Here is a 24,266-nt window from a genome sequence, read left to right as displayed (position 1 = left end):
TCGCTTTCAATTGTCCTTTGTATAGTTTCATGTGCTTGTTGAAATCTGATCAATCGTTTTTGGCAATTACAATTATTATTGCTGCTTGTGACTAGAAAAAAAAAAAAAAAAAAAAAAGTTGCGGACAAAAAAAAAAAAAGTCCAAAAAAAAAAAAAATAAATTCATTATTCTGTGCTTCCGAAATTCCAAACTGTCATATTCCTTCTATTTCTAATCTGAAAATTTCCATATTCCTTGTGTTCAAATCTGAAATTCCTTGAGTAGTTCTGGGTGAATTGTTGCTGGAAATTTTGAGTTGTTTGTTTAGTTTCAAAAGAACTAAGAGAGAATTATCGAGTGGAAAAAGGCAAGAGTGGTGAGAACATCAGAGGGTAAAAGCCATATTATTTTGAGTGAAACACGAGTGGAGAGTGATCCACCTTCTTGAGTGTAAACACACGTAAGGGAGTGATTCGTGAGGATCTTTTTTTTTCTTTCTAACCTTTGTTTTGCAGCAATCATGTCTCACAATAGTGGTAAGAGCATTGTCGAAGGTGATACAAAATTGGCCGATCCGAAAATGTTTATGGAGGCCATGATGAGTGAGATGAGGCGAGTGATGAAGATGGAGATGGAGCAGGTTCACGAACGGATAGATCAGATGGAGAATAGACGTGAGGAGCAACCACAAAACGGTCGTAATTTTCGTAGAAGGGAAAGAGTTCCACCGAGGGAGGAGGATGAAGAGCGTTATGGGTCTGGTTTTGATGAAGAAGAAGATCGGGGTTCCATTGTTAACAATAGGAGACCTGGAGGAAGATTTAGAGAAGCTAGGAATCGTGAAGATAACAACTTGGGTGGTATTAAGATGAAGATTCCGTCCTTTCAAGGTAGATCTGATCCTGAGGCATATCTTGAATGGGAGAAGAAGATGGAGTTCGTGTTTGATTGTCACAACTCCTCCGAGACAAAGAAGGTAAAATTAGCTGTGATTGAATTTTCTGAATATGCTATTACTTGGTGGGATCAGCTTGTGATAAACAGGAGGCGGAATAGAGAACGCCCAATAGACACATGGGAGGAGATGAAAGTAGTGATGAGAAAACGGTTCGTTCCAAGTTACTACTACCGAGAGTTGTACAAAAGGCTACAAGGTCTTAGACAAGGGAGTCGAAGCGTAGAGGATTACTACAAGGAGATGGAGATTGCTATGATCCGCGCTAATGTAGAGGAAGATCGGGAGGCTACAATGGCTAGATTTTTACTTGGCTTAAACCGGGAGATCCATGATAAGGTAGAGATGCAGCATTATGTGGAATTGGAAGATATGGTGCATATGGCTATCAAAGTGGAACAACAACTCAAGAGAGGGAGTGGGACACGTGCAGGCCATAACTCTAGTTCTACCTCTTGGAAATTGAGTCAAGCCAAGCCGCTGGACAAGTCACAAACGCCCAAACCCGAGCCCAAGTCCGTGACCACCAGCCACGTTCCTCAAGGTAAAACCGAAGCCTCTACCTCTAGGAATCGTGATATTAAGTTTTTTATATGTCAAGGCAGGGGCCACATAGCAAGTCAATGTCCAAACAAGCAAGCCATGGTGTTGCAAGCCAATGGAGAAATTGTGACCGATAATGAAGATTCCGACACCGACAACATGCCGCCATTGGAGGATGTTTCCAATGAGGAGTATTTAGCCCCTGACGCATTGACATTGGTGGCGAGAAGAGCATTGAGCTTGCAAGCAAAAGGAGTTGATGAAGTACAGCGGGAGAACATCTTTCACACAAGGTGCTACGTTAAAGACAAGGTATGTAATGTGATTATTGATGGTGGTAGCTGTACTAATGTTGCAAGCACAATTATGGTGGAGAAATTGGGATTGCCCATGATAAAGCACCCTAGACCGTACAAGTTGCAATGGCTAAATGATAGTGGTGAGATAAGGGTGAACAAGCAAGTGTTAGTTGCATTTCGAATCGATAAATATGAAGATGAAGTGTTGTGTGATGTAGTACCGATGCAGGCGGGACACTTATTGCTAGGGCGTCCATGGCAATTCGATAGGCAAGTGAAGCATGATGGCTTTACGAACAAGTACTCTTTTGTACTTAATCAACGATCAATCACTCTTGTACCATTGACACTGCAGCAAGTATACGAGGATCAAGTGAGATTACAAAAGGAGAGTGATCAAAAGAAAGAGAGTGAGCAAAAGAAAAAGAGTGAAAAACAGAGAGAGGCCGAGAAAAATGAGAGAGAGAAAGAAAATCAAAGTTCGGCCCTTGAGAGAAAATCAGAGAGAAAACAAAAGAATTTTTATGCAAAAGTGAGTGAGATCAAGCGGGCAATGTTTTCAAAACAGCCGATGATTGTACTTTTGTACAAAGAGGCACTTTTAAACAATAACGAACTTGACCTTGCTTTGCCTAGTTCTATTGTTTCTCTTTTGCAGGAGTACGAGGATGTCTTCCCCGAGAAAACACCACATGGGTTACCTCCAATCCGAGGGATTGAACATCAAATTGATTTAGTTCCCGGTGCAACCATCCCAAACCGACCAGCTTATAGGAGCAATCCCGAGGAGACAAAGGAGCTTCAACGGCAGGTAAGTGAATTGTTGGAGAAAGGGCACGTGAGGGAGAGCATGAGCCCATGTGCGGTTCCGGTCTTACTTGTACCTAAGAAGGATGGGACGTGGCAAATGTGAGTTGATTGCCGAGCCATCAACAACATAATGGTAAAGTATCGTCATCCTATCCCACACTTAGATGATATGTTAGATGAGCTGCATGGTTCTTGCATATTTTCTAAGATTGATTTAAAAAGTGGTTATCATCAAATTAGGATAAAAGAAGGAGATGAATGGAAAACTGCCTTTAAAACAAAATATGGTTTGAATGAATGGTTAGTTATGCCTTTTGGTTTGACTAATGCTCCGAGCACCTTTATGAGACTTATGAACCATGTTTTGCGTGCATTTATAGGTAGATTTGTTGTTGTCTATTTTGATGATATACTCATTTATAGCAAGAACATAGACGATCATGTAGTACATTTGAAATCCGTTTTAGATGTGCTAAGGAAAGAAAAGTTGTTTGCTAATTTAAAGAAGTGCACTTTTTACACCGATAAGCTTGTATTTTTGGGATTTGTTGTTAGTGCACAAGGTATACAGGTTGATGAGGAGAAGGTACGTGCAATCCAAGATTGGCCAAGCCCCACAAGTGTAGGTAATGTTCGTAGTTTTCATGGACTTACTAGTTTCTACTGGCGGTTCGTGAAGGACTTCAGTAGCTTAGCCGCACCGCTTATCGAAGTGATCAAGAAGAACGTTGGATTTCGGTGGGGAGAAGAACAAGAGAAAGCAAGACTCAACATTGAGCGAAGAACGAAACAATATGCCACACAAGCCAACAAGGGACGTCGCAACCTGGTTTTTGAACCCGGAGATTGGGTTTGGCTGCATATGAGAAAAGAAAGATTCCCAGTGAAAATACGTTCCAAATTGCTCCCAAGAGGAGATGGCCCTTTTCAAGCCCTCGAGCGTATCAATGACAACGCTTACAAGCTAGATTTACCTAGTGAGTACAATGTCAGTACCACTTTTAATGTTACTGATTTGAGTCCTTTTGATGTAGGTGATGATTTGAGGGCAAATCCTTTTCAAGAGGAGGGGAATGATGGAGATCAAGGCACCGCTTTGAAGGATCTCGTTCAAGTACCAATTGGGCCGGTTACGAGAGCACGAGCAAAGAAGTTCAAGGATGTGCTCAACGGACTCATCCAAGAGTTATGGGCTCAAGCAAATTCGGGGAGGCCCATTGAGCATGATCCACGTGGGCAACAAAGAATTGTCACCTTGATTCAAGTTCTAGAAGGATCCGGTCAAGGCTAAGAACTGCTGAGATTGTTCGTTAATTTAGAAGGGTCGGATTGCAAGACTTATTTTCTTTACCTACCTAAGATCTTTATTTATTTTCTTTCCTTGCTAGGAATTGATTTGGACTTTATTTTCTTTCCTTGCTAGGAATTGATTTGTTTACTTATTAGGATTAGAACTACTTTCTCCGCAAGTAATTTTCTTGTATAAATAGGTGTACCTACCATGTAATCGAGGAGACATTGATGATTCATAAAACTTGTGAGGTTTTATTCTCTTTGGTTCTTTGAAGAACTACTCGAACTTATCGGGATTTCCCGTGGCGTTCATCTCGACTTATGAAACGGAATTTCCACCACCGTTTGTGGTGTCTTCCTTATACCGAGGTTCTTGTTTGTCATAAACAACGGGTCGAGGTTTTTCCATTCGAATCTGTCCTTAGAACGGTCTTGGGTTCCCTTTCATTGTTAGGTCTCGTTATTCTTGACGGGGTACACATCAATATCACCCTCAGACTAGTGGACAAGTGGAGGTATCGAATTGGGAGATGAAGAGAATTTTGGAAAAGACTATGAACCCTTTAAGGAAAGATTGGTCTCTGCGATTGAATGATGCATTGTGGGCTTACTGTACAGCGTTCAAGACCCCGATTGGCATGTCTCCTTATAGTCTTGTGTACGACAAAGCTTGTCATCTTCTGTTGGAGTTAGAGCATAAAGCATACTGGGCTATCAAGCAGCTGAATTCCAATCTTTCGAAGGTTAGCTCACAAAGGAAGCTCCATCTCAATGAATTAGAAGAGCTGAGGAATGATAGCTATGATTGTGCAACATTGTACAAGGCACAGATGAAGAAGGCTCATGACCAGAGCATTTTGAGACGCTCTTTTGAACCTGATAAAAAAGTCCTGTACAATTCACGTCTGCATCTTTTTCCAGGGAAGCTTAGATCTCGATGGACATGCCCATTTACTATTCGCTCTGTTTTTCCTTATGGGGCCATTGAGATTGAGGATCCAAAGAATGGTACTACTTTCAAGGTTAATGGACAAAAACTGAAACCATTCTTGGAGTTGATGAGTCCGGAGATTAAGACGACACTGTTGGAGGATCCCAGTTATTTAGAGTGATGGTCGTCGATTGTGGAAAGTCTGGTTGAAGACTGAAAACTTAGCGCTTGTGGGAGGCAACCCTCATTCATTTCCTTGTCACTTGATTTTATTTGTTTGTTTTGTTTTACACGATAAGTATCTGCCATTCAAGTTTGGGGGAGCGTTCTTCTTCGTTACACCTGACTTGCGTCAACCATTCAATATTGTATTTTTGGTCACATTGGGGGACAATGCGTCATTTTAGTTTGGGGGTGGGGTAGACATTTCTATCTGTTATTTTGTTGTCATTTTTATTGCTTTTGTGTAAAATAAAAATAAAAATTGCTATGTTGTTGATTGAGCATGATTACATTGCAATTGTGGTTTGTATATCATTGTTTAGTTTAACATCTTGAACACTGCATGTCATTAAAAATCTAAATCTTTTAACTTATCTGTTGAATTAGAGAGACTTCACTTGTTTGAGTTGTTTATTACAAGCACATTAGCATAGGGTCTGTGAGGTGTGGGATTTGAATTGAGAAATGTGTATCTTGAGATTTGTAGGATGACTTGCTGGTGAAACCTTGGCTTAAATTAAAAAAAAAAAAAAAAATATCATTAGTTTGAGTTTTCATTGAGTAACTAGACCTCTTGCCTCACCAAGCATTGAGTGTTCGCGTAAAAAGATGAGAAAATCAATTTGGTCGATTGTATGGCTAGTTTGGCTTCGTAGCCTTTTTGACTTAAGTAATTAAGCCCTTAGGGATGTTTCTACATCTAGTGTCCTAAAACCATATGATCTGGAAGTCACTGGTCCATCACTCATTACATAGGTCAATTAGAAAGCTTAAGGGAGTCAAGTCTTGCACAGCCTACACAAAAAAAAAAAAAGAAAAAAAAATGCACATTTTGATTTAATCCTTGGTTGTTTTCATCTGATAGAATTCCTATGAATTTTGGGGTACACAAACTTTGAGAAAAATTGAAACCTTATGAGTCAATGTTAATCTCACTTTGCACTTATTTGAGCATGTGTAGTCTCAATTTTTCAGCTATGAGTTGATTGATTTTTGATATCCTGATGATGTGATATTCATTTTGTTAAACTTGCTCATGATGTATGAACCATCTATTTGTGTGAAAGTCATTGTTTGTCAACAACATAGTGTTTTAAAATGTTTGTGGGTATCATTTCTGGCAAACCCTCACGAGACTTCACTCGTCCTCTAAGTATGCCTAGGGGTTTAAAAGGCTTATCGCATACACTAAGTGCAATCGTTTCTCCCACGACAGCGGATTTAGGTTTCATGCTTTGATTTTGCTTTTCATTTTGTTCGCTAAGGGACTAGCAAAATGTAAGTTTGGGGGTATTTGATGAGTGCCAAATATTTTATATTTGGACCCCTTAATTTGCATTAGTTAAACCTTTAGCTTTGTTATTTTCTAATGTTTTTTGTTAGTTTTAGTATTTTAGTGTTTTGCACATCATTGAGAGAAAAATGATGATTTTTCATGTGGAAATGCAGAGAAGCAGGCAGATTATCTTTCCCCTCAAAGATATGATCGAGCACAGCATAATGCACTCGAGCGCATCCCCTGCACTCAGCTCAAGCAACGCTCATGCATTGTGCCTCGGAAGCCCTTATGAACACCCGAGTGCGCTCGAGCGCACCTATGCTGACCTAGATTCGTAAAAACCCTAGCTAGCTCTATAAATACCACTTAAGGATTCACATTTTTTTTTTTCAGAGCATATTTTTAGCTCATTTCTTTCTTTTGTAATTTATATTAATTCTTTCTTTCTTAGTTTCTTTTATTTTTGAAAAATAAAGAGACTTTTAATTAACTGTGTGTGAACAATGTGCAACAAAATATTAAATGCAGAATTTAAAGGAGACAAATATTTTGTTGACGGAGTGGAAACTCAATTAAGAGAAAAACCACTTCGGGGCAGCCAAACCCAGGATATCCACTATTCAGAAGATAAAGCTAGTTACAAAGCAGTAGTACTCACATACCTCTGATGCAGTGGTCGTACCTTGAACTCTGACGTGTAACCAAACACGAACGCTTCCCAACCAAGTCTCCTACTTGAAGGGGTCTTCAATGGAATCCTTTACCCTAGGGCCAACCTCTAAGATAGACTTCAATTCAGCACAGCAATAGCACACAACGACAACGGCTTGAGAGAGACTAACTCAGCACAATAACTCTAAAAATATAACTCTCTAAGCACTATGGAATTCAATACCGAATTCTTGCAGTTCTCAAGCCTATGGATCTCTATTTATAAGCTGCAGGTTTAAATGAGCGTCTGGATTGAAAAACCTAGGCACTGTCCAGACGGTAGACATAACGTGTCTGGACGGACAATTCTACGATCGGCTTTCCAAAATTTTGCTGAAATTCTTTCCATATTTGAGCTGCATCTGGACGGTGTTGCTCTGTCTTTCAGACATTTGCACTTCAGCTGCCCGTAATTTTCATATCAAGGCTTCGCGCGTCCAGACCATAGGAATGGTCGTCCGGACGGTTGGTCTGATGCACGTAATTTCCATATATGTAGCTCGGACGTCTTGACCATGAAGGCTGGTGTCCGGATGTCTGCATTTTGAAAGCGCGACTTGCCTTATGGATGAGCACGTCTAGACGAGAATCCACATCGTCCGGATGGTTGTAACTGTCTTCCCATATCTGTGTTTTGGAAAGAAATCCAATAGCTAATCGAACACTGAGTGGCGTTTGGACGTACTGCTGAAACGTCCAGACGGATGCAAGCTAGAGTTGTTCGAACTTCTCGACACAGAGGAAGGTCCGGATGGAAAGTTCTCATCGTCTGGATGGATAATGCTTGGACAGTTGAGTGTCAAGACGATATATCACGTCATCCGGACGGTTGCAAGGGATCCGATTTCTCTGACTTGTAGACTGTGCAGAATCTTCTAAAAGACTTTTGAATAGCTGAATCCCTGTATAAATGCATCATTACATATAAGTGATTTTGTCCAACAGAATGTAACCAATTATAAACTAACAAACTCCCCCTTTGGCCATTCTAGGACAAAAATCACTTGACCGGTTAAAAATACAATCCAGGTCCAATCAAAAATTTACTCCCCATTTTTTGTCAGAAAGGGACAAAGGATTAAACAGAGTAATGAGAACACACATAAATTACTCCCCCTAAATGTCTTAGAAGGACAAGGGTAAACAGAGTATACAAAATCCATAGACAAAAACGTTCTAAAATCCAAAACAATAGAAAAATAGAGAAGAGCCTGCAAGTGGCTCAAAAGAGAGGAACAAAAATCCTCCAAGTACCAAATCCTGTTGATCCACTGAAATCAAATAACGGAGAGAAATCCGTATAAAAAGCTGGATTTGTACTACTTCGGCTTCTAGCTCAGGAAGCCGAGAACCATTGACTGGAAAACCTTCAATCGCTTGATTTTGCAAGGCCTGGACCTGGTTATCCTCAGATTGATGTCCACTAAGTAGCTGGTCTGCAAGATAAAATAGGAGATTCACCACCTAACCTCTGACTGATACAGATTCGAGGAAGATGCTATAGAAGGCTATGCATGAGCTGGGGGAAAGGCTCATCTTAATCCTGAAACCTTTGAAATTTGAACATCCGACTTCAACAATAGTCAGTTTTCCAAAGGATCCATCTGTCATATATTGTGCTGGGAGCTGCTAGACGGCATATTCTTGAAAAGATTTAAACAGAAATATTTTCAAAAATAACACTACAAAGAAATATTAGATCCTGTTAGTCCTAAAAAGAAAGTGGTATTATGACAGCTGTCAATTGGATGCCCAAGTATTACAAAAGCAAAGATCACAATCCAAATGACCCAGATATATCAATATCAAGCCAACACACAGACATAATAGGATTTTTATGCCCAATATCTCAAAAAAAATTCCAATCACCAAATATTCCAATATTCTAAAAAGCACAAAAACTTAAAAGAACAAAGGAAGATACATCAAATACCATGGAATGAGAAGAAATGTGCAGAGAATGCCAAAGTCTCGGGAGAAATCCGCAAGAAAACACACAACATGACATGGTAAATCAATAAAAATGCAGAGATGTGTGTATGGCAAAGAAAGAGGCGCAAGTCTTAAACCTGTAGAGATCCCGTTCGGACATGTCACTTAACCGTCCGAACAGCTACTGCTTGGATAGCGTACGGCAAGACTGCGCTCGTCCGGATATAAGAATAGGTCCTTCCAGATGCTTCACACTTAAAATCTGAAACTTGAGGAAAATTTGCAGAAAAATATTTTTCCCTAAAGTTAGCTTTAGAACACGCATATATAATCAACTGATAAGGCAGTCAAATAGCATTGCAAAAATATGCAAAGATATAAATGAGAGTTAAGTATTCAATAAGCACAAATTTTCTCCCAGATAGAAATTTTAAATAGATTACTCAACTCATGCAATGTGTGTGTGTGTGAAAGCTTTCTCAATAAGATATGAAGTTCACTGATATGACTTAAAGCAATCGGATTTTCTAAACAAGAGAGAAAATCAATGATAGATCAGTCAAAAGTCAAACCTTATCTTATTAGGGCCTAGCCACCCTCGTCTGATACACTCCCCTTAAGATGCAACACCTAATTGTTTTACTTGTACCATGAAGGACAAGATAAAATTTTAACTTGCACCATGAAGGACAAGATATAAAGCTAATTCAGCACAGAAGCAGCGAATATAAGCATATAGCACAAAAAACTAAAGAATTATTGCTTGATTCTTGTTGGTGCTACAACCTAGAGAGAATGCTAGAATTTTTAGGCTCTAGGTTCAACTAGCATGTTCGTCAATTTGACCATCTTTTCATAAACATCTCTCAAGAAGTTAGAGAGAAAAATGATGTACCTTAGGAGAGCCTTGGATAGTACACAATATTTCATCGTATGAGAAAAGCAACTATCTATCATTAAGATGCAACAGGAAAACTTAGCAGATATCAGACATAAACTCTTAATCATATATAAGCATATTCAATTAATGCGCAATGAACTGAGATATCAGGAAAAAACATATACAATATCTAAAAAGCTATCAAACGAAAAAAAATAAAATAAAATTCTGCATCTTCTCCCCCAATTTTTTTTTTTGGTTGAAAGCCAATAAACAGAAAAACAACAAAGACATGCTTATGGAAAAGGAAATGACATCTAGTCCCAGCATGTAAGGTAAAATCAAACCTGTCCTCAGGGAGAGAGGTTTAGAAATACCAATACAGAAAAGCAGCCTCCCGATGTGCTTTTAACTGTCATCCCAAAAAAAAATATCTGCAGAAGTTTCTCAAGATGACAAGAGAAAATATGGGGGATAAAATAAACGATTCCTCAAACAAAATGCAAGGCATGAATAAGATATGACATGATAAGCAATGCAATGCAAACATACCTGACATGCACTAGGATTTAGGAACCAAAATCCTAGACATGGGAGACCTCACCTACTAGGTGAGTCCACTCCCCTTCAAGGGGTAAATGGTCCCATCATTCCTTACCCATACCTTCTCTACCTGTGAAACATGGGTGTGAGCCATGTCCCAATTGATCAGTCTGACTAGGACATTCTTCATCATGTTGACAAGCCCTTCATTGGTTTGATTCTTCTTGGGTTTGCGAGGTTGCACTTTGAAGCATTCGGCTTTGATGTGGCCATACTTACCACAGTGATGGCATGTGGGAGAATCCCTTTGAGGATAATGCCATTGTTGCCGAAAAGTATGATGAGGCTTGGAAGGTTTTGAGCTAGACTTACCAGTCTTTTGCTCTGTTTTCCTGATCCGAGGTTGCTGATGTCGGATCTAAGGACAGTGTGGCTTGATGTGTCCAGAGACACCACATTGATAGCAAGTAGGCTGACTTCGTTTGCTGAAATGCTTCTTGGTGGGCTCTGCAAATTTACGATTAGCATTTTCACAAATAACAAAGTCCTTACCTCTTTGAGATATATGCCTCCTATGGGGTGGAACATATTTATCTGAAGAGGTTTTCTCAATAAAGCCCTTTTTGGAATCCTCCTGCTTCTTCCAAGGTCTGTGGGATTTTAATAGATAACACTTTGGTCTAATATGACCAACCTTCCCACAATGATGACAAATAGGAACAAACTTACCTCGTGTTCTTGATTTCTTGGACTTTGGCATCACATGATTATCTAAGCAAGAATTTTATAAGCAAGCTGTATCTACTATTACAGGCTTAATATCAATAGAATCTAATTCAGAATCAGAAGCATGTGAAGTAGAAGTACTCATATCATCAACAATTAAAGCAGGCTTGTTAGAAATATCTGAATGAATACAAAGCATGCTTTTCAAATTATCACTTGAGAATTTTTTCAAGAGATCTTTAGATTCTTTTAATTTATTCTCAAGAGTATCAATAATGTCAAACAGCATGGTATTCTCAGATCTCAAAGAGTCAATCAAAACATGTGATTTAGATAACTGAACAATCAAAGACTCTTTTTCTTTCTTCACCTTTTTGAGTTCTTTTGGAGAAACAATTTTATCCAATTTAGCAAAAACTTTAGAGAGCTCAATATCACAATTTTCTTCAGATAACTGAGAGAAATCCATGTTAAAAGGTATAATCAAAAAAATAGAAGTCACAAAAGATAAGGATCACACTCAAGAAATAAATCCTATAAACGGAGTGTACCCTCTCTGATACCAATTGAAAAATAAATAGACTTCTAATTAACTGTGTGTGTGAACGGTGTGCAACAAAATATTAAATGCGGAATTTAAAGGAGACAAATATTTTGTTGACGAAGTGAAAAACTCAATTAAGAGAAAAGCCACTTCGGGGCAGCCAAACACAGGATATCCACCATTCAGAAGACAAAGCAAGTTACAAAGTAGAAGCACTCACATACCCCTTATACAGTGGTCGTACCTTGAACTCTGACGTGTAACCCAACACGAACGCCTCCCAACCAAGTCTCATACTTGAAGAGGTCTTCAATGAAATCCTTTACCCTAGGGCCAACCCCTAAGATATACTTCAATTCAGTGCAGCAACAACACACAGCGGCAATGGCTTGAGAGAGACTAACTCAGCACAATAACTCTAAAAATATAACTCTCTAAGCACTATGGAATTCAATATAGAATTCTTGCAGTTCTCAAGCCTAGGACCTTTATTTATAGGCTGCAAGTTCAAATGAGCGTCTGGCTTGAAAAACCTAGGCGCCGTCCGGACGGTAGACATAAGGCATCCGGACGGACAACTGTACGATCGGCTTTCCAAAATTTTGCTGAAATTCTTTCCAGATTGGAGCCGCGTCCGAACGGTGTTGCCCTGTCGTCCGGACGGTTGCACTTCCGCTCCATGCAATTTCCACATCAAGGCTTCGGGCGTCCAAACCATAGGAATGGTCGTCCGGACGATTGATCTCATGCACGCAATTTCCATATATGTAGCTCGCACGTCCGGACCGTGAAGGCTGGTGTCCGTAAGTCTGAATTTTGAATGCGCGACTTGCCTTATGGATGAACGATTCCAGACGGGAATCCACATCGTCAGGACGATTGCAGCTGTCTTCCTATATCTGTGTTTTGGAAAGAAATCCCATAGCTGATTGAACACTAAGTGGCGTTCGGACGTGCTGCTGAAACATCCGGACGGATGCAAGCTGGAGCAGTTCCAAGCTTCTCAACACAGAGGAAGGTCCGGACGGAAAGTTCTCGTCGTTCGGACGGATGATGCTTGGACAGTTGAGCGTCTGGACAGTATATCACGTCGTCCAGATGGCTGCAAGGGATCTGATTTCTCTGACTTGTAGACTGTGCATAATTTTCTAGAAGACTTCTGAATAGCTGAATCCCTATATAAATGCATCATTATATAGAAGTGATTTTGTCCAACAGAATGTAGCCAATTACAAACTAACAATTTCTATGTTTTCATTACAAGTGCGTTTGGTGTTTTTAGTCATGAGAGGTTAAAATCCTTAACTAAGGTTGATGATGAAACCTCATCATTGATAACACCTACATTCTTGTCATGATATTTGTAAATTCGATATTTATAAGATTATATTCAAGTTCTATTTCAGCTTATTGATTAATGCCTTTAGATTGAAAATTTTATTATTGTTCTGTGGATATTTGATGTTTTTCAACCGATGGATACATCGATTGATTTATTTGAGAATGGATATCCATTGTGATTTGTTTAACAAACGGATACAATGGATGATTTGATCTCAAAGGGGTAATCGTTGTGATTTATCTTTGAGTTGAATTTATCGAATAATTTCATGATTTATTGTTAAAGAACTTGAATAACAAACACATTTGAATCGAGTGCAGGAATGTAGTGTTTGATTTGGTTTGGTGGATTCCAAAATCTTAGTACTTTTCTCTTTGTTTATTTACTCATCTTTACCTTTATTTTTATATTTTATATTTTATTTTTTTTTTAAAATCCAAAACATGGAACTAGGTTAAAATAAGGTTCATTTAAATAGGAATTGATTTTTTTGTTTGCACACTGATGTGCAAATTTTACTCGCAAGCGCACGAGTCGTATGTAGCATAGTACATGCAAGTTGCGAGATCGTATCCACATGGACGTTTGTGTAAAGAAAAGAAAATCAATTTCTATTTAAATTGCTTTTGTTTTAAACCTAGAGCCAAGATTTTTGATTTCTTTTAAAGACTAAGAAAAATTGAGTAAATAATGCAAAATGGAAAAATACTAAGGTATCAGAATTCATCAAATCAAATCAAACACCCTACTCTTGCATTTTATTCATAAATTCAATTCAAGAAGCTCAATATTCAAATTTTTAAGTAACAAAGCATGAAAATATTTGAAGAATTCAACTCAAACAAATCATAACGATTATCCCTTTAGAGTCGAAATTATCTATTGTATCTGGAAATCACAATAGATATCTCAATCTCAAAGAAATCAATCGATGTATCCATCGATTGACTTACAACAAACTTCCAATAAAATTATCAATCTAAAGAATATAATTCAATAAATTGACATGGAACATGAATATAGATAAGAACATTGAATCTATGAATATCATGACAAGAGTATAGGTGTTATCATTGATGAGGTTTCATCCTCAACCTTAGTTGAGGATTTTAGCCTCTCATGGCTAAAAACACCAAAAACTCTTGAAATGAAAATATAAAATGATAAAAGCGAAGAAGAGAAAGAAGAACAGAAATTTAATAAAAGTAAAAATAAAATGATAAGTTGAAATAATGAGAAAGAAAGGAAGAACAGAAACTATATAACAATAAACAAAAAGTAAGCAATAAATTAAATTGAAAAGAATGAAGAAGAATAGAAAATTAAATAATTTTAAATTAAAGCGATGAATTAAAATGCAAAGAAAAGAAAGAAGAATGGAAAATTGAATAACTTTAAATTAAAAGCAATATGAACGAAGTAACAACTTACAAAAGAAAAGACAAGAGCTAAGACAAGTGCTGTGAAGAAAAAATGATCTAAGTGGTGCCTAGCATAGGGTATTTATAGTAGAAGATTAGGTTAAACCCAATTTTTACAAAATGACACACCTACCCCTCTAAACCCTAATAGGAGAAAAGAACGCTAGGGTTTATGCCATATTTTCAAAAATGGCACCTCTACCCCTAGAAAACCCTAATAGGATTATTAGCAGTCGTCAGAGCATTGGAATTCGCGCATGCCACTTCAGCCTTGATTGTCGCTCGATCGACTATTTTGGTCGATAGATCGACAATGCGCTCGATCAAATAGCTTGATCGATCAATCGCATCGATGCTTGAGCCCTTGTGTGCCTTTCAGGTGCTTGATTCTCCAAAGATACTGCCATGTTAGCCCTAACACCTGTGCTTTGAATGGCTCTAACGACTTCTCCTTTTTTTTGCAAGTTCCACAGAAAAATATTGCATTTTATCTCAAAGTCCTACAAAACACTGAAACACCAAAACTAACCAAGAAATCAAAAAATAACAAAGCTAAATGTTTAACAAATGAAAATTAAGGGGTCCAAATATACAATATTTGGCACTCATCACACACATTTCCCTGTGGATATGATCTCGCACTTTCATACACTTTGCTACATACGATTCGTTCGCTTATGAGTATTAAAATTTGCATATCACCCATCAGTGATGGATGTTTGGGAGTGGGAGGCAGGAAATTTCAGAAAAGTACCTAGTGTGGATCTGAATGTATACAAGAGGTGGAGGAGATGCGAAAGGGATGAATTTGCCTTGTTTGTGGGAATTGCAAGGAAGGTATGGTTCAGAAGAAATGCAGTGATACATGGTGGAGTTTTCCATCGTCCAAATAATCTTGTTAGAGAGGAACTAGAATCTTTCGAAGAGTATAAGAAGGTGAACTTGAAGGCGATAAAGTTACTAAACGAGACGAGGGGTGGGATCCAGACTAAATGGCAAGCTCCCCCAACGGGCATTTACAAGGTAAATTGGGATGTGGTGACTAAGTCATGATTCTAGTGAGGTGGCATGATTCTATGGTGAAACATTGGATGTTTCATTTTGTGAATAAGGATTATAGATAAGTGTATAATTAGAATTAAGACAAGTGGGAGAATGTTGGGACTGGTGTCTAAAACTCTAATTGCATTGATCTTGCTTTTCTATAATTGTATAATATTGAATATTGGACATATATATCATTGCTTTACATGTACATATATGTTTGAATATTTTATATGATATATGTGTAAGGCTCCTAAGTTACATTGTATTTGACTAAGGTGTGGGTAACAAAATTATCACACAGAAAGTCATAGTCATAGGTCCTTGTAATTTATAAAATATTGTTCATAGTCATATATGGATATGGAAAATCCATCTAGACTATAACATGTCAATCTGAACAATCTATCTTGATTAGGAGAAGCAGGAAGAGCTTCGGTTTGATATGTCAGTGCAAGTGCAAGGTAGTTCCATGAACTGAACGAACTACGTGAGTCATCATTCTTTCAACATTGTTATTAAGAATGATGTACGTGCACGACGACTTATAACAGTTACTGCAAATCTTGAGAAGATTGTGAACTTAGATGTAAAAGTGTAGGTCACTTTGATGTACGAGAATGAGATCAAATCGTTGGTCTACACTTCTATTTGTTGGGTGATCGCATGTAGCATTGTGAGAACACCTTCAAGAAGGAATCCAAATCATTTGTCATGGAACAAAGTGATAAGGAATATTTCCCTTGATGTAGATTTAATGGGAATGATTATCCTAATACTTGAGCTTGAGTGTTTCAGTGGTATTTACTAAAACTTTGTTTTGTACAAGGTGAGAAGAAATCTCGCAAGGTACAAAAGGGATCATGAAATTAAATCTAGATTATCAAGGAAAATATGTAGTGAACTAAGTAACAATGTATTGACTTTGGTTTGACTACGAAATGATTTTATGGAGGGGTAATATGTAATAAATAAGTAAGTCGCGGCGATTTATTCATTAATTTTAAAATACATATTAGAGTTCGTTCACATTTATTTAGTGGAATCAATTATTATTAATAAGGTTGTGTGATAATGTCACAGACCTATTTGAAGCTAATTGTATTGTTTCCTATAGGTCCCTCTTTGAGCTGATGTAAATTGACCATATGCTATGTGCCTCAGCTATGTATTTATTTATTTGGATTGTTTTATTTGATAAAACATGGGCCAAAGGAATATGATTCCTAAATGGCTCATTACATAGAGATGATTGAGCTTAGAAATTATTACTTATGGACTTAAGCAATTAAAGAGCTATGGGCCTAGAAATTAATTTCCTATGAGCTTAAGCATTTAAGAGCTATAGGCACTTGGAATTAATTCCAAAAGGCTTAAGTAGAGATAAAGAAGCATTGGGCTTAAGGGATAAAACCCAAGCCCATGCTGGAAAATTAGTAGCAATGGGCAAGGGTTTTAACCCTAGCCCTAGACGCATATCTCCTCATGGCTATGTCGTGCATGGCCAATGGAAGTGTTTAACTTGCCTTGGCCATGCACCCAATATTGTAGGAGTTGGAATTCTACTCCTCCTATGACTCCAGTCCTATCTTTGCCACAACTCTATCTTATTTTCTAAGCCTATCATTACATCCAAGTCTATAAATAGATGGTCATAGTGAAGTATTATTAACAAATTTAGTACTTTAAGTTGTGAGTCCACACTAACAGTTATATCAGCCATTTGAGAGAAGATCTGGAGGTTGAATGAAGAACATGAAAAATGCGTTCTTCATCATTCAACATGCAATAAGCAAATCAACTAAAATTAATTGGCCCTAATAGGTTAGGAGATGCAGATTTCAATTGTAAGTACCCTAAACATATTAGTTTAATTAATCTAGCATTGTTTATCTTGAAGAAATTTTTTATGGGATTGGTATTTCGCTGCGCATACTTTGATTAGGGCATGATCCCCAATAGGTGTAAGCTTGAGTTTGGCAAAAAGAAATGAATTATTATTATTATTATTATTATTTTAACTTTGCTGTAAAAGTCGTTAGAAAACTATTGGAATTGGCTAAAAAGGTCATCGGAGGATCACCTGAAAAGTTGCCGAAGGCAGAAGGAGGCGGTAGTGGCAAAAGGCAACTGACTGGGCTAGTGGACTAGGCCACTGAAATGGGCTGTTGGCAGAATTGGAGAAGACAGGTTGACCAGAATTGAGCCGGATCAATTGAGTTGCACCAGGTTGAACCGAAAAATCATGGTTGGACATGTTGGTTGGGCTTGAATTAGGGTGATCTAGGTCTAACTCAGAGAACTGGGTTGGCGTGATAGGCTCAACCAGTGTTAAAAAAATGGGCCAATTTGATTAGCTGGGCCCATATTTGAAGTGGCTTGACTTGAGTTTTGTATGGGTCGGGTTAGGCTGAACCAAGTTGAACCATATTTGAACCAGTTTGAACCCGAAGATTCGGGTTCAGGATGATGAACCGGGTTGCTGTTGTTGGGATGGACAGAGTGACAAATTGGGCTGGCTAGAGTTGTCGGCTAAGCCTGGTTGAGACAAACTCGATTCGCCTACTCGGTTGAACTAGGTGGATGGGTTTGGGCTGATTTTTGCCGGCTTGGACAGTTGGGACACATAATTAGGTCTAACTCAATGGGTCGGGTTGACGGGCTGGCCTGTTTGGCTAAGCTTTATGGACAGGTTTGATAACGGGCCTAATAGACCTGGATCGGTTTAATGGATTTGATCGACGAATCCGTCGTGTTGCATGATGCTCTGACAGAGATCAAGGCATGTTGGCGTGTGAATCTAATGCACATGATAGTGCGAGTAGTAATGGCGTGTGAGTTGGATGCACAGAGAGGCTATATCGGCGCATGTGGGCACGTGCGATAGAGGGGCGACATGTGGTGCGCGTGAAGGCTCGTTGAAGCTTGCACAACTATGATCTCGACAGATTTTGACTCGTCGGTGTCTGATTTGTCAATTGGCATATACTAAGATGATTGGCTGAGTGTGGTGGCGCGTTGCTTGAGCAGCAGAACCTAGGAGCCGCGTGTGGAGGCCCGTAGGAGCTCCAATGAGGCTATTCTCGGCGGCGATAAACTCGTCGGCCCCTAATTTGTTTAGTGGCACTACTACATAGTCGATAGGATGACTTTGGCAGTGCGTGGCGACGCGTTTGGATGACATTAGTGACGATTCTTCCACAGATTGATAGATATGTACCTTACAAGCTTGATTATGGGATTTTTATTTTATTTTTCAGATTGAGCTGCGGTGAAGGCATTGAAGAGATTGGCAGCATCTTCAAAGGCAGGAGGGCTTGTGGACGAGTGGAATTATGAGACAATCATGGAGCATGATGAGTGCCAAATATTGTGTATTTGGACCCCTTGATTTGCACTAGTTAGACCTTTAGCCTTGTTATTTTTCTAATGTTTTGGTTAGTTTTTGTGTTTTCTGTTTCTGTAGGACAATAAGAGAGGAATGACAAATTTCATAAGAAGATAACTGGAAATTCGAAGACCCTGACAAGTCGATCGATCGAAATAAAAGTCGATCGATCGAATTTTCCCAGAAACTGCTTTTGCAGAGCGCGCCAGAACGCCCAATCAGAAGCCAAAAAGCAGTCCTCCTTCTGATTTCCGCTGCAGAACACGCTGGTTTCGTGTTTGGGGTTGTCTCTAGCTGCAGAAGAACCCTAGAGGAGGGTAGAGGAGTCATTTCTTGCCATGGCTTTCCTCTATAAAAGCCATAGCCATCCCCTTGTTGAGAGAGTAGTAGAGAGAGTAGGAGAGGAAAGAATAGAGCAGAAACTCTGTAGTTAGTTTTAATTTCGTGCTTATTGTAGTGTAATTCAGTAGTTTATTTTCAGAATACTTTCTCTTTGTAGAGCTTTTCTTTCATTTCCATGGTTGTTCATCATTTTCTTGTGGTGTTCTTAGTCATGGAAGGCTAGTAACCTCAACTAGGGTTGAGGATGAAACCTTTCCATTGATGACACTCACAACCTTGCTGTACCACTTGCACATTTAATGATATATCATGTTAGTTGTTCAAGTTCCATTCATTTAAAGCTTTATCTTTTGCAATGAATGTGGTTAGTGGTGGATAGAGGACATTTTATGTGTTTCAACCGACTAATACATTGTTTTATCGGTTTGAATGATGATATCCATTGTGATTGAATGATACATTGGATGTTTTGATTTCAATCGGTACCCTTTGTGAATTGTCAATGTGTTGGATTCATTTAATGGTTCTTGGGTTTATGGTTAAGAAACTTGAATAACACCCTAAGCTTAATGTTCTTTGGGTGTTCAAGTGGAAACCAAGAGTGTGAGTTGTAGGATTTGGTTTGGTGGATTCCTTAACCTTAGTTCCTTTTATTTTACATATTTCATTACATCTCTTTCATTTAGTCTTTTGTTCTTGAATCAAGTCTCAAACCTTTGGAACTAGGTTAAAATGAGGTTGATTAAGCAAGACACCAATATTTGACCATTTCCCTGTGGGATCGACCTCGCACTTGCATAACACTATATTGCAAAACGATTCGTGCACTTGCGAGTATTATTTAAAACACACATCAGAGCACATAAAGGACACTTGGAAAACGTCAAGGATGTTGAAGGCTAGAAGAAAGTGGCTCTGATGCTATGTTAGATATATTACAGAAAAAGAGAGAAGAGAGAGCAGAAGCATAAAGAGGCGTATGAGCTACATCTTTACAATATTGAATTATGCAGAACAATATTACATAACTCTATATATAGACAGAGAGAATGAGTAATGAGTAAGAAACCCTAGACCTTAATAGGAAATATAATAAAATAGAATACAAAATATTCTAACAACAAAGCTTGTTAGAAAGAAATATACTTGATCAAATTTGATGGATGTTGCTCTATCATAATTTATCTCATAAAAGGATAATTTTTCCCATAAAAGATAGTATGTTTGTTAATGTGTTCTAAGAGTATTTTTATTTCTTGTTTGAAAAAGAAATTTGAAGTGACATAAATATGAAAGTTGTTTTTATGCTTTGATTGTCTGTTAATGTTTTTGTATTTAGAAGAGAAAACAAAAATTTAACAAATTAGGCCAATTTTTAAAGTGAAGTGTCCTCGCAATGAGAAATCAAAGATCATACCACACCACTCCCAACAACACCTCAATAATGTATATTTGCGTGTAGTTAACTAATTCTCTACCGTCTAGCATGGCGTATTTGCTTAGAGAATTACTGAATGAACCAAGAAAGAGTTCCAGCGACCCCAAAGAAAGGGGGAATGAACTCTCTCTCCTCTACTTTTCTTTATTTCTTTTTCTTTTTTCTGAAGCTATTAATCGAAAACCGAAAAAACAAGGATCAATGGGATCCTTTACCATGTCAAAGAGAATTAAACAAGAGATATGATATGATTACACTTTTGTATAATTAATGTACAATTCCAATAATATATATATATTTTTTTAAAAAAAAATCAACCATTAAATATATAAGACCCACATGTATGAAAGCAGATCTAATGTTTATTTTGAAAAATAATTGTACAAAAATTATACAAATATTATAAACATATCATATCTCGTCAATTAATTATATTAGGGGGAAGACACTTTGTAGCTCTACACCTCGGCTTGGCCTGGCTTTGCCATATATTTGATCAGAATGGATGGATCACTTTCACTAAGGTTCCGTTTGTTCCACAGCCAGTGTCGCGCCCCCGTTTCGGGAAATAAGGGAAACGCGAACTTGAGCCTAAAAAAAAATATATATTTACATAAAGCATATCTCTAATAGTTATAGATTTTATCCATCTATTTTATATATATCCATAAAAGAGTAGCTTTTCACAAAGTTATAAATTTCCAATAGGGAAACATATTATACATTACAAAGGTTACATCAGTTCCCCAAGATACCATCTATTGCTCTTAGCCAGGTCTATGCCATTACCAAAAGGTGACTCTGATTATTATATCCTAAAAAGGTTAAAGGGGTAAGGGGTGAGTTTGATAACTCAGTAAGTAACACAACATAGTACAAGGTGGTATAAAAAGTTTAGTTTAAAAACTTAGAATTTTCGGAGTTCACATATAGAAACATCAGCATCAATAATAAATATGCATATGCAATCATCATTCATAGTGTGTAAGTTTTGTCTACCACTGGACCACTTCCGCATTTTTACCATGAGCGGTGCACGTTGGACTCGTCCAAAGGACCGATCCCGAAGGATCCATGGCTCATCCTGTCGTCACAGGAGAGAGCTGCCGGGTTAGGAAGCTCCCTAGGTGAGAACCCCCCGGCCGATAGCCCCACACTTTTGGTGTGGTTGCCCCGCTACCCATCATCATCATCATCATAAGATCCGGATCACAGCATTATGGTACCGTGGGACAAAACTTTGTGTGATGCACATAAAACAAATATTCAACATAATTTCATCATCTTGTTCATATAGTGCACATGTAACACATATATTTTGAGAGTCATCATCATCCTCATTCTCATGGTGCATATGTATCATTTTTGAAAATCATAATTACATCATCCTCTTCATTCATATGGTGCACATGTAACATATAATTTTTAGCTTCATTCATCCATGTGATTCACAGGTAACATATTTATTATTTCATTCTTGAGAGCTATCAAATAATCATATGGAGGTTCAATTACATTTCATAAAAGAATTATTATAACTGAAGAAAAATAACAAGTAATATTACAGTGAAAAAGTCCTTTGAAAATTCCCGACGTTTTACTCTTGAAAAGATTTTATTTAAAAGTTTCGCCGGGTTTTAAAGTTGTGTCCCCTTACCTGATATCTTCTGAGCAATATTTTAGCTACCTTCTACTTAAATAAATTGCAAGAAGAAATTTAGAGAAATATTCTAAGATTTGAAACCTAAAACTTAAACTAAAGTATCATCTCCTTATTATTTCTTTTCTTTCGTCAATTAATTAAACACATATATATATCATTTTTATAACAGATAAACATAATAGCTTACCAAATATAAATAATGAGTTTCATGTATCAAAACAAATTAATAGAATAATAACTTTATTTTATTCTTATAAAATTCGGGCAGAATAAGGGTATTAATATTAATAACACTTAAAATACTTTAAAATATTTGGGCAGCGTAACGACGCTTTTATAAAATAATGACTTTTTACTAGGGCATTAGAACGACGTATTTATTAAATTAAGTACTCCGCTTTGAAATCCTCTGTTTAAAACACAACTTAAAATATTAGAATACTTAATAATTAACTTTAAAAATTACAATAACCAAGGTTTAGAAACTTGCCCAGAATATATAACAAAATATACCACTTTAAAAATATTCTTTTACGCATATATACTAATAACTTAACTTTATGAAAACCATTAACTTATGTCTAATAACTAAAAGTTGTACATGTACTAAAATAATACCCATGAGTAAAAGAAGCTTACCGCACATACTGCCGAGTGACAAGTACAGGTTCTCTTCTTTGTTTTCTTTTCTTTTCTTTTATGGCTATCCAAAGCTTCTTCCTCTTATTTATTGATTAATTATTTTTTAATTCTTTTCCTTTGTTTCACGAGAGAGAGAGAGATGTCCTTTTTCCTTTTGTCTTTTTCCCTTTTTCTTTCTTCTTGTTTTCCTTTTCTCTTTGTTAAAAGCTACAAACCAAAAGATATGTATAGAGAGAGAACTGAGAGCTCTTTATTTGGGCTTGACCGAAACAGAGAGAAATAAAGAAGAGAAATGATTTGCTGCCTGCTGTTCATGAAGGAAGAAGGGAGAGAGCGGCTGGACCGAGAGATATAAGGGTAGAGAGGAGGGAACTATTTCTTCTTCTTTTTTTTTTTTCTTGCTTCCTTCTATGTCCTGATGGGTGAAGAGGTAAGAGAAAGTGGAGCTTTTACGCACTAAACCAAGGGAAGAAGTTGCAGGAAAAATTCTGCAACAAGAGAGCAAGGAGAAGAGAAACCCGAGAGAGAATTTGAAGAAGAAGCTGTGCGATGATCTAAAGGGGAAATTTGTTTCTCACTGAAACGGGTGGTTGAGATTGCTTGTATCAAAACTGATCGATGGCTCTGAATCCAAGCGTGGGCAGCAAGAAGAATCAAAAGCTGAGATTTATACTTGGGCAGCACGTCTTGGGCGTCAAGAAGGGGAGATTTTCGTAAAAAAATCAATTAAGGGGAACACCTGTTGGAACATGAGAGGTGCAGAGGCAGAGAGTGAGAGAGAGCTGAATCAACATGGGCTGGCTGGGCTTCACGTGTGGACTGGGCTGGGCTCTTAAGGAATAGAAAAGCCCACAAATATTATTTATCAATTTTCGTCCAAAACAGATGTAATATTTTTCGTGGCTGTTTTCGTATCCTTAATGAAGTCCAAAAATTATGAAATTCGGAGGGTAGCTAAAGGACTTTGAGACGAGCGTTTTGACTTTTGAATCGACCAAAACGGAGTTCGTTTGACCCTATTTTCATTATTCTAAAGTTTAAGGTCTATTTAAACTTTTATTAAATTAAAACAAGAAAGGTTCTTTAGTAAATGAATATTTATATCCATATTTAAAATACGGGGTATTACAGCCAGCCTCACCCAGTTAAGCATATCCATCTATATCGTCCTAATCTTTCTCAAACATTTCATCGAACATTTTTCATGCACATCTGATTTTCCCACATTTAGTGAACGTCTCAACATATGAGATACTACATTGATCATAATAGGTGGCTCCGATGGGGTTGGTGCTGACAGAAAATAGGTGGAGCCTGAGAAATTATGGATGTCAAAAT

At 37.7% G+C, this 24,266-nt stretch overlaps 1 long non-coding RNA gene across 1 annotated transcript; it reads right to left on the bottom strand.

Annotated features, from left to right (window-relative positions):
- Positions 1-20,943: 20,943 nt before the first annotated feature.
- Positions 20,944-23,464, bottom strand: LOC133854860 (uncharacterized). Its single transcript, XR_009896871.1, has 3 exons — positions 22,926-23,464; positions 21,347-21,438; positions 20,944-21,214 (listed from the first exon to the last, which is right to left on the bottom strand). It is a non-coding gene; the product is annotated as an uncharacterized LOC133854860 (long non-coding RNA).
- Positions 23,465-24,266: the final 802 nt, after the last annotated feature.

The sequence above is a fragment of the Alnus glutinosa genome, chromosome 13, assembly GCF_958979055.1.
Source record: "Alnus glutinosa chromosome 13, dhAlnGlut1.1, whole genome shotgun sequence".
NCBI classification, from domain to species: domain Eukaryota; kingdom Viridiplantae; phylum Streptophyta; class Magnoliopsida; order Fagales; family Betulaceae; genus Alnus; species Alnus glutinosa.
The sequence above is the reverse complement of the archived record's forward strand: the minus strand, read 5'-3'. Positions and strand labels throughout refer to the sequence as shown.